Source organism: Marmota monax, unplaced genomic scaffold (genome assembly GCF_021218885.2).
Source record: "Marmota monax isolate L192 unplaced genomic scaffold, Marmota_monax_Labrador192_F-V1.1 WCK01_AAM20220418_F8-fsc00053, whole genome shotgun sequence".
In the NCBI taxonomy this organism is placed as follows: domain Eukaryota; kingdom Metazoa; phylum Chordata; class Mammalia; order Rodentia; family Sciuridae; genus Marmota; species Marmota monax.
In genome coordinates, this window is record NW_026693153.1 from 830,896 (window position 1) to 842,279 (window position 11,384).

An 11,384-nucleotide genomic window follows, 5' to 3' on the forward strand; every position below is an offset into this window, starting at 1 on the left:
CTTTAATTTCTGGTGGTGCAGAAATTAGAAGTCTCAGATGAGGGTGTTAAAATTTATAGACAAGAGCCAATTTAGAAAACATTAAACTAGAAGGAAATTGGTTTAAAACCACATCAAAAAATTAAAAGGACTAAAGTAATTCTAAAAAAAAAAATAAGGCAAAATGCTTTTGGAAGACTTAAATTGAAAAGGATCTTTAAATCTCCAAAGGATGCATATAGGATATTTTGGAACATCATCCCTGAAGAAAAATCAGTTAATGTTTTACTTAACAGGAATCCCATACAATCCACAGGGATAAGGCATAGTTGAAAGAGCTCATCAAACTATTAAAATGTACTTATTAAAACAAAAAGAGGGAATTGGAAAGGGGTATATATCCCCCAAAGATAAACTTAAATTAACCCTTTTATTCTAAACTTTTTAAATTTTGATTCATCAGGACTTAGTGCTTCAGAAAGGCATATGTGTCCAAAAAATGTACATAAGCCCAAGGTACTTTGGAAAGATATTCTAACAGGACAATGGAAAGGTCCTGACCCAATGATTGTCTGGAGTCGGGGTTCTGTTTGTGTGTTTCCACAGGGAGAACAGCAGCCAATTTGGATTCCAGAGAGACTAACCAAAGCGATTTCTACAGACCAAGAAGAAGATGATTTGACTCAAATCCATAACAGCTGATATCCAGAGCTCCAGCTGGCCATTCTTACATCTGCGACAGTGATTAACCAGGATGCTTTTTTCAATATCTGTTTTATTATTGCCTTTTCCCACATCATAAAGTTCTATTTTATTTTTTGAGCTCATACAGACATATGTTAATGTTTTTCTGATCAGTTTTATTTTTTGACTGTGGAGTTTTTAAACATTGCAAAGGAGATTTCACCTGTGTAAAGCTACAAAGCCTTTACTATTGTCTTATGTGTTGTACGTTTGTGTACACACTTGTGTTTTGTGTTGTATGTCTCTGTGTGCATATGTCCATATATCATATATGAGGAGCGTTCATGAAAAAATGGATCCGAATTTTTTTTTATTCATGTGATTTTAATGGTTTAATTTAAATTGGGTAAACAGCTGTTGAGGATTGTTTTAATATGTGTACAAATAAGGAGGTTAACAGATCTGTTTGTTTACTTTCACCTTTCCTTTTCATTATATTTAATAATTCTATTCAGGATAATGTAAATTGTTCAGAAAATTGTTTTCTTAGTACCTGTTGGAATGTTACATATTTTTTTAGCATCACTGCCAGAATTCTTATCTTCATGCCAGTGCCGGTGAAGACAAAGATAAATCCAAACTACAGCTTCTTCGATAGCTATCACAGTAAACTGTATAAACTGATGCATCAATGAATAATAACTCAACAAGTAATGCTCAATCAAGGAGTTGATTTACTTTGGGAGGAAATGGACATATTGATAGAATCCTCTGCTTTGAACTGCTTGCAGAACTTGCCTGGACTATGTATCACTTGTATACATTGTGAACTATCTGTTGGTACAGCAAATTGTGGTAGGGCTGGCGTATCTTTGCTGATGGTGTCACTGGTGATACAATTTTTCCAAAGGAGCCGTCAATTGGCTTGGTGTCGTGGCATTTCTGTATCCTCCTCCCTTCTGCTAGTGATGGTCTAAAATTTGGGGGCCAACAGAGGTGAGGCAAAGAACCTCACCCCCCCACTGGCACCATGGCCAAATTTGGGGGCCAACAGAGGTGAGGCAAAGAACCTCACCCCCCCACTGGTGCATAGGCCTATCCACAAGTATGGCTGTATGCTGGACCTGTAGTCAGTGACGGGTATGATCCAATTGCAGTGGTACCAACCTAAGACAGGAGGCTGACGCCTAGAGGTCAGCTCATCTGATGATGGGTAAGGACCATATGTTGAATTGGACAACCTAACAGGCACGGTCCCTAAGCCACATTGCTTGTTGTTTAACTAAACAGAAGGGGGGAGATGCTGAGAGCCATAGCCAAGTAGGAATGACGCATGGCATTTTGGGTTGAAAGGTGACCCTGCTCAGGGATTAGGGTGGCTCCAGGTTTAGGGTGGATCCTGCTGGGAATAGGGTGGCTCCAGGATTAGGGGGGATCCTTCTGGGATTAGGGCATATCCTGCTGCCTCAGGCGCCCACTCCTTTGGAGTTCCCGTGGAGTTCTTGCGGGGTTCTGAGAGAATTGGTGCGCGGAGCCGAGTGGAGGCGGGGTGTTCACTGAAAGTGTGGGGAGAGTGTCAGTGAGAGTTAGGGAATAAAGAGTTGCTGTTTGAATCTACAAGGCTTTGTGGTGGCTCGGTTATTTTGTGCCCAGCCATACTGCGGCACTAATAGTAGATGTTCAAATAAGCTTTTGTGGAGAATCAGAAGCTGAAGTCCCTTTGAGGATAGTAAATATATTAAAGGTCTGAAGAACCTAGAATTAAATCAACTTGAAATTTTAGGTTTTGAAGTCTGTGACAACTTCTTTCAATGTTGGCCACAACAATATCTCCATCTGCAAATCAGTCCTTACTATTCTCCCATCAATAGGTAGAAGATGTTTATGTACTTACTTGTATCTGATGGCCCAGTGATTACTAGACGTGTAGAATATGCAGAACGGACACTGTGGCAGTGGTGGTCATAACCCTTAACTGGCCTGGATGTGTCCATTTCCTGGCTGTTGTAAAGTAGTCACCATATATTAAGTGCAGCTACCCACACCCAAGCTTACATGGAGGGATCTAGAGGATGGGAGGCCACATTAGGGATATAAAAGCCAGGAAAAGTAAGGTGCTAGAGTGAAAATGCCTTCTCAGAAGTTGGTCTCCCATCATCAGCTGACCCCAGGTGATGCCAAATGGAACAGAGGTGACCACCCACATCAACACTTCCTGATCTTCTGACCTTTAAAAAAAAGAGCAAAAGAATATGTTCAATTATTTCAAGACATTTTAAAGTCATTTTAAACAGTTATTAATAATTGGAAGGGATTCAGCAAAGTGTGTTTACTGACATGCCTTCATTTTTTAAATACATTTGAATGGCAGCTAGAGCTTATGTTCTCACTGAATTGATCAGATTGACCATTTTGCTCTTCTAATTCTGGAATTACTAGAGATTACTTCATATCTGACACCAGTCACTTATTAACTATGTGAGTTCTCATAATACCAGCTTTAATTACCTAAGCAATCAAAAGGGGTAATGAAGAGGACTTAATTCATTCTTTAATTATACTTATACATTTGGGAGGAGTGGCTTTCTGGTATTGAACCCAGGAGCTCTTTACCACTGAGCTATATCCCCCTATTTTTTGTTGGTTACTTTTTTATTTGTTCTTTTTATGTTCTATATTGAGGTAGGGTCTCACTATGTTGCTGAGGCTGGCCTGTGTCTGTAATGCTCCTGACTCAACCTCCCAAGTTGCTGGGATTAGAGATGTGCACCACTGCACCTGGCTTTACTATATTTTTAAATATAATAATTAATTTTCTTGTTCAGAATGAATGAAATATATTGTTTCTTGGTTTAAAGTACTTGTTGACATTTTATCATTTATACTAGCATGTGTCTGTATCAGAGTATATTCATTAAGAATATATGAGAGAGTGCTCTTTCCTGGGTGGGGTTTATGAAGTCGTGGCCTGTTAGCAGGAAGCCACGCAGTCTCCCTGATGCTAGAGAGGGGCCCAATCTGAGCCCCCCGCCCCTGGAGTCTGAGCCATGGGTACTACGTGCTCAGCGCTGCCCAACAGTTTCTAGCCAAACTTCCTCAACTCCGCCGCCTTTGCCTCCACCATGCCCAAGATGATCAGTGTGCGTGTGACCACCATGGATGCAGAGCTGGAGTTTGCCATCCAGCCCAACACCACTGGCAAGCAGCTGTTTGACCAGGTGGTGAAAACTATTGGTCTGAGGGAAGTTTGGTTCTTTGGTCTGCAGTACCAAGACACTAAGGGTTTCTCCACTTGGCTGAAACTCAATAAGAAGGTGACAGCACAGGATGTCTGGAAGGAAAGCCCCCTGCTCTTCAAGTTCTGTGCCAAGTTCTACCCTGAGGAATTGATCCAGGACATCACCCAGCGCCTGTTCTTCCTGCAAGTGAAGGAGGGCATTCTCAATGATGACATTTACTTCCCACCTGAAACTGCAGTGTTACTGGCCTCCTATGCTGTCCAGTCCAAGTATGGTGACTTCAATAAGGAGGTTCACAAATCTGGCTACCTGGCTGGAGACAAGTTGCTGCCCCAGAGAGTCCTGGAGCAGCACAAACTCAACAAGGACCAGTGGGAGGAGTGGATCCAGGTGTGGCATGAGGAACACCGAGGCATGCTTAGAGAAGATGCTGTCCTGGAATATCTGAAGATTGCCCAAGATCTGGAGATGTATGGTGTGAACTATTTCAGCATCAAGAACAAAAAAGGATCAGAGCTGTGGCTGGGGGTAGATGCCCTGGGTCTCAACATCTATGAGCAGAATGACAGACTGACTCCTAAGATTGGCTTCCCCTGGAGTGAAATCAGGAACATCTCTTTCAATAATAAGAAATTTGTCATCAAGCCTATTGACAAAAAAGCCCAGAGTTTGTCTTCTATGCTCCCCGGCTGCGGATTAACAAGCGAATCTTGGCCCTGGGCCTGGGAACCATGAGTTATACATGCGCCGCAGTAAGCCTGACACCATTGAAGTGCAGCAGATGAAGGCACAGGCCCGGGAGGAGAAGCACCAGAAGGAGATGGAGTATGCTTTGCTGGAAAATGAGAAGAAGAAACAGGAAATGGCAGAAAAGGAGAAGGAGAAGATTGAGCAGGAGAAGGAAGAACAAAGGGAGAAGCTGAAGCAGATCGAGGAACAGACTAAGAAGGCTCAGCAAGAACTGGAAGAACAAACCCACAGGGCTCTGGAACTTGAGCAAGAACAGAAGCGTGCTCAGAGCGAGGCTGAAAAGCTGGCCAAGAACGTCAAGAAGCTGAAGAGGCCAAGGAGGCCCTGCTGCAGGCTTCCTGGGACCAGAAGAAGATCCAGGAACAACTGACTTCAGAAAGGGCAGAGCGGACAGCTCGGATCTCTCAGCTGGAGATGGCCTGACAGAAGGAGAGTGAGGCTGTGGAGTGGCAGCAAAAGGCTCAGATGGTACAGGAAGACTTGGAGAAGACCCGTGCTGAACTGAAGACTGCCATGAGTACACCTCATGTGGCAGAGCCTGCGGAGAATGAGCAAGATGAACAGGATGAGAATGGGGCAGAGGCCAGTGCTGATCTGAGGGCGGATGCTATGGCCAAGGACCGCAATGAAGAGGAATGTACCACTGAGGCAGAGAAGAACGAGCATGTGCAGAAACACCTGAAGGCTCTTACTTCAGAGCTGGCCAATGCCCGTGATGAATCCAAGAAGACTGCCAATGACATGATCCATGCTGAGAACATGCGACTGGGCCGAGACAAATACAAAACCCTGTGCCAGATCTGGCAGGGCAACATCAAGCAGCCCATGGATGAGTTTGAGTCCGTGTAAAGGGCACCCAGCCTCTAGGGACCCCTCCTCCCTTCTTCCTTTCCCTGACACTCCTTATACTTTTGCCTAACTCACACTGTGCTGGGGCCACTAACTAGAGCAGCCCTGAAGTCATGCCAAGCATACAGTGTAGCCATGGGACCAAACCTAGTACCTCAGTCCCCACTCATTTCCCTGGGCGGACAAATAGCCCAATGTGGTGCCAATGGGACCCTGTTTCCCCTCTCTGTTCCATTTAATCTAGCTTGCTAGAACCAACCATTTCCCCAGCTCAGAGGCACTTTCACTTCAGTTGGCAACTGACCACCCCCTACTTACTATTGTCCTTTGGAAGTCAAATGTGGAGTGTGGTGAAAACTAGCTCCTCTCCCCTACCCCACCACTGACTTCCTCTTCCAGGGCCTATGATTTACAGGGTTAGGGTATCACAGGGTATAGGGAAGCAGACAGGTCCCTGGTTATCTGCTCTAGTGTGTCAACTTATATAGGATTTGGCCTCCCAATGCCCATCCTTTTTAGAGTAATTTAGGCTTGGTAATGATTGGAGGATAAAGAGATGTTCAGTCATTTTTGTTTCTACCTCCCAGATTGGGCCTGTTACAAACTCAGTCCCAATAAGCCTTGTCCCTGAGTTCAGGGACTCAGTTTCTCCCCAGGGTGGGATGAGGGAGATTGTGCCTTCAAAAGGCTTCACTATCATTCTGGAAGGCCATTGGCACTTTTTGTCAGCTAATGCTGGGTAAAAGATCCTGCCCCGATGCCTTATATGAGCCTAGGCTTGTCTCAATTGAGCTCTATGGGCAGAAGTACCCCTTGTAGTTCCACATTCCTGGTTCCTTCTCTGTATCTACCCATGCCCCTCCAATCCACAAATCCCCTACAGTTAGAATAATAGGGATAAGTACCCAAAAGCTCAGCCACCCCCAACCACTGCTCTTGCCAAAAGGGAGGAATGTTCACACCTGCCTTCAGGATTTTCCCAGCCAGGAGCTCTAGGCCACTTCCCCTATCATGGGACACAGCTCTTGCCTCACAGATGTGTGGGTCTTGGTATGGTGAGCCCTAGATCTTGACACCAGTAGGCTCAATTGGGAAGTGGATAGCAGAAGCAGCATGTGGTGAGAGAAGCCCATGCCTCTGGTCCTTCAGTTTACTCAACCCTCTCAGGTGCCCAGTAGCCCCTTCCCATCATCCCCATCCAAGGTGGTGACTGGGCCCTACCTCTGACAAACCTTTAACCAGGTCTTGTCACCAGCTGTGGTGTCCCTTGGAGCTACGTATCAGAGAGCTGCTGGGGATTCTAACCTGGTCCTTTCAACACCCCTGACCCCTTGCTCTCAACCCAGAAGTGGCCTCCTCCTCTCTGTCTTGTGTGCTCTTTTTCTTTCTACCAGTATTATATATTCTAGTGATATCTAACTCAATATTGATTTCTGCCTTTATTGCTAATGCGCCATTAGAAAATATTAGTCTTGGGGCAGGATCATTTTGGCCTCATTCCTTTACCTGGGCAGCATATACTAAATTATAAAATGATATTTTGCCAGAAACAGTTATGTAAGAAACTTTCAGTATTAGTGATATTACCTGTCACTATAGGTCATACAATCCATTTTTAAATCATTTGGTATTTGGTTTTATTGTTCCTGTTAGCCTTCTCCCCAGGGTTTAGTCCCCCATGGGCCTATCCTTTCCCTCCATGCAGTGCCCCTAACTGAGAGCCTTCCTCAATCTCCGCCCCCCCACCTGACCCTGGGGAGTCTTGTGTGCATTGCTGTGAATTATATTAATACTCACTTGGTGATATGCCCTGTTTTGGCTAAATTCAAATCTGGAATTGTGGGGCAATCTAGCTGCCTGAAGGGCAGTAACCTACCCCAGGGATGCTGGGGAGAAAGTTAGATTTTGTATTCAGGGTTTTTTGTGTGTATTTTTGGTTTTTTTAAAAATTGTTTTTGGCAGGGTTTATGCTCACCCCATGTTCTATTTCAGTGTCAATGAAATTTAGGAAAACTTCAAAAAAAATAAAAAAAGAATATATGAGAGAGACAAAGAGGGAGACATAAGGCTCTTTTTGTTCAGTTCACAAAATCATCATATTTAATCATTGGCTTCTACATATTTTTAATTATTTTTATTTACTTCACAACCTAGATTTTCTGTAACTTTTTGTAAACATAAAGTGTTAGTATATGTCTATATTTCTTAATAGGCACAAATTCTGAATTTAATAATTTTGGAATGTTTTTGTAGCCCATAAAGTATTTTCTGTGGTTTTTCACAGTTTGCTTAATTAGTAAGGAAATGATGTTCATGACTGTAGTCATTGTCTATATCTTATTGTGCTCTCAGTATTAGCCTCTAGGTCAAATCTATTTGAAGCATACTTCTCTATATTCACTGCCCCCCCCCAATTTTGTCTCTCAATCTTCCCCATCCTGTCTTCTTCTTCTCTCTCTCACTCCCACATACATACACACACTACACACACTTATTTAGGTTTTTTGTCTTTTTTATTCTAGGCCTTCAGGTTAGAAGTCGTCTTCAGAGTAGCTTTCTCAGATATGAGTTCTTCTTATTTAGTCCTTTATGACCATTTTCTGCCTAACTGAACTATAATACAATATGATAGGACTCAGCATTATTGCCAGTCTTTGTTTTAGTGAAGCGTAAAACTGGAACTTTATGAAAATTTCAGATCAGAATAACAGAGAGAGTGGTTATGAACAGAGAATAAGAATAGCAAGTTATTTGAAAATCTGCGGTTTGTCTTATTTCCATGTTATATGTGGAGTTCTCTTCTATGCTCATACAATCTTAATTTTCTCAGGCATATGCCATCATGTTTCACCAAATCATGCTAGTTTATCCTGCTATATAAGTTTTATTTTCAAGAAATATAATAAGCTCAAGAAGTGCTATTCATCACTCTTTTAAAAAAATGAATCCAAATATATATTCTTTATTTACAGTATTGACTTAATGCAAATCAAATTTTTGTGAAGTATTGTTGCATCAAAAGTCTGTAATGTGCATTTTTTTTTGCATGATACTAAGTTCATGTTTAGGAAAAAAGATAAGTAGAATAGCAAAAAGCTTCTAATCTAAACTTGCCAAACAGCCTTTTCCATCACATTTGTACTATTGTGAGTTCAAAAGTTCTTTTTTTATTGATAATTATTCATACTATAAGTTGTACAAAGAAGCTATACTGGACTGGGGAGGTGGCTCACGCAGTAACCTGCTCACATGGCATGCACACGGTACTGGGTTTGATCCTCAGCACCACATAAAAATAAAATAAAGATGTGTCCAGAGAAAACTGAAAAATAAATATTAAAAAATTCTCTCTCTCTTCTCTTCTCTCTCTCTCTCTCAAAAAAAAAAAAGAAATAACATTAAAAAAAGAAGCTATACTATCTTTGAAAAAGTTTCAATTCATTCATCAGCTCTTAAAAGGGCAAACAGTTTTTCTTTTGTTTATAGATGGGAATATTCATTGCTCATTGTGGCCTGTGAAAACCTAGGGTAATCCTCTTTTTCCTTAGAGGATGTGAACTCTAGTCCTAGCAGTCTTGGTTAAAATCCTGCTGTACCCTTAGATTACTGAATAATATCAATATAAAATAAACTGTATATAGACAGGGCTGTCAAGAAGCCTAATACATAGTATTTTTCCTCATGAAATTTTGAGGTATACTTGCTATTTTAGTCAGACTTTTTGCTACTTTGATTTAAAGATCCAACAAGAGCAACTATATAAGAGGAAAAGTTTATTTGGGGGCTCATGGTTTCATGGGTCTTAGTCCATAGAAGGCTGCCTTCATTTCTCTGGGCTCAAAGTGAGGCAGAACATAATGTAGGAGAGTGTGGCAGAGGCACAGGCCTTACATGATTAGGAAGCAGAGAAAGAGTCCACCTGCCAGATACAAATATATACCTCAAAGTCATGCCTCAATTTCCACCTCCTCCAGTCACATCCTACCACTTCATCTTCCACTCAGTTAATCCCTATCAGGGGATTAAATCAGTGATTGGTTTAAGGCCCTCCTAACCCAATCATTTCTTCTATGAACCTTCTTTCATTTTCTCATTCATGAACTTTTGGGGGGACATCTCACATCCAAACCATAATATCTGGGATCTTTAAATATTAAGTATAATAAAAGTGCAAACTTTTCTACTCTTTTCAGAGCATTGTATGTGCAAGATCTATTGGGATATGGTAAAAGACATATCTGTTTTTAGTTAAAGAAAACCTTTGTAAATTAACTAAGCACTTAAAAGTTCATGTTCAGTTAGTATCTCTGATTATTGCAGAATGAAGCATATCAGAATAGGAGTAAACAAACAAACAAACAAAAATCCAGAAAATAAATAAGTATACCAAGCAACTCCATTAGCCTTGAATATCAGTAAGGCCAAAAAACATGCTCTTTTCAAGCGAGAAAGGAAGAAAGAATTTTGGAGTCTTCAAAGTCACTCCTTTATTTGTTGAGGTCAACTACTTAGGAAATTATGTAGTGCACAGGTTATTCAATGTATGTTGTTCAAATGAAGAATAAAACCTTGAAAACTTGAAATGTGCCTAATCATCAATTTAACTTATGTATCATAACCTGGGTGCACTAAGTCTCCATTCAATATCTCACTTGTATGGCTCCTCAGCAGTCTATCTTGGACAAGAAATGATATCAAAGGGGACTGTTTTATGTGCTGATCAAGATAATGATAAATTTTCTGATTATCAAATTACAAATTTAAATTGCTGAGTTAATTTTCCAGGGACATAGACATGCTGATCTTCTCTTAATAGTCTTAATTTTTTCCTATTTTTCTTATCCTCTGCCACCTCCCTATACCCATGTTTCGGTGGGTAAAATTTATGTGCAACTTATAAAAATGAATGTTAGTATCTAGGAAAATAGCAGCAAGATTCACTGCTAAAAGCATATATCAAAACTACTCTAAGATTTCATCTCACACCCATCAGAATGGCAATTATCAAGAATATATGCAACAATGAGTGTTGACAAAAATCGAGGGTGGGGGAAGGCACACTCATGCATTGCTGGTGAGACTCAAAATTGGTGCAACCAATCTGGAAAGCAGTATAGAGATTTCTTATTAAGAACAAAAGGTAAGATAGAACCACCATTTGACCGAGCTATCCCACTTTTTGGTCTATTCTCAAAAGAATTAATATCAGCATACTACAATGATGCAGCCACATCAATGTTTATAGCAGCATAATTCACAATAGCTAAGTTGTGGACTCAACCTTGATGCCCTTCAATAGATGAATGGTTAAAGAAACTGTGGTATATATACACAATGAAATATTACTCAGCAATAAGAGAGAATAAAATTATGGCATTTGTAAATGAATGGAGCTGGAGAATATCATGATTAGAAAAGTCAATCCCCCAAAACAAAAACAAATGTTTTCTCTGATAAGTGGATGCTAATCCATAATGAGAAGGGACATGGGATGAATGGAGGAATTTTGGATTGGTTAAAGGGGAGGGAGGAGAGGAGAGTGGGTATGGGGGTAGGAAAGATGGTGGAAAGAAATGGACATCATTACCCTAGGTACATGTATAATTGCACAAATGTAGTGATCCTACTTCATGTACAATCATAGAATTAAAAAATTGTGCTCTATTTTGTACAATGAATTGAAGAGCATTCTGCTGTCATGTACAACTGGTTAGAACAAATAAATAAAAAAAATTTAAAATAAATTTATTTGGATAAATAAGAGGCCCAGAGTAGCCAAATCAAATATTTGTAAGAAAAGTGAAGGAGGAAATACCACAATACCAGTTCATAAAATATACTACAAAGCTATAGTAACAAAAATGGCATATTATTAACACCAAA

At 40.7% G+C, this 11,384-nt stretch overlaps 1 pseudogene; it reads left to right on the forward strand.

Moving 5' to 3' along the window:
- The first annotated feature begins 3,717 nt into the window (after nt 1–3,717).
- LOC124100042 (moesin-like) lies at nt 3,718–5,891 on the forward strand (annotated as a pseudogene).
- The last annotated feature ends 5,493 nt before the right edge of the window (nt 5,892–11,384 follow it).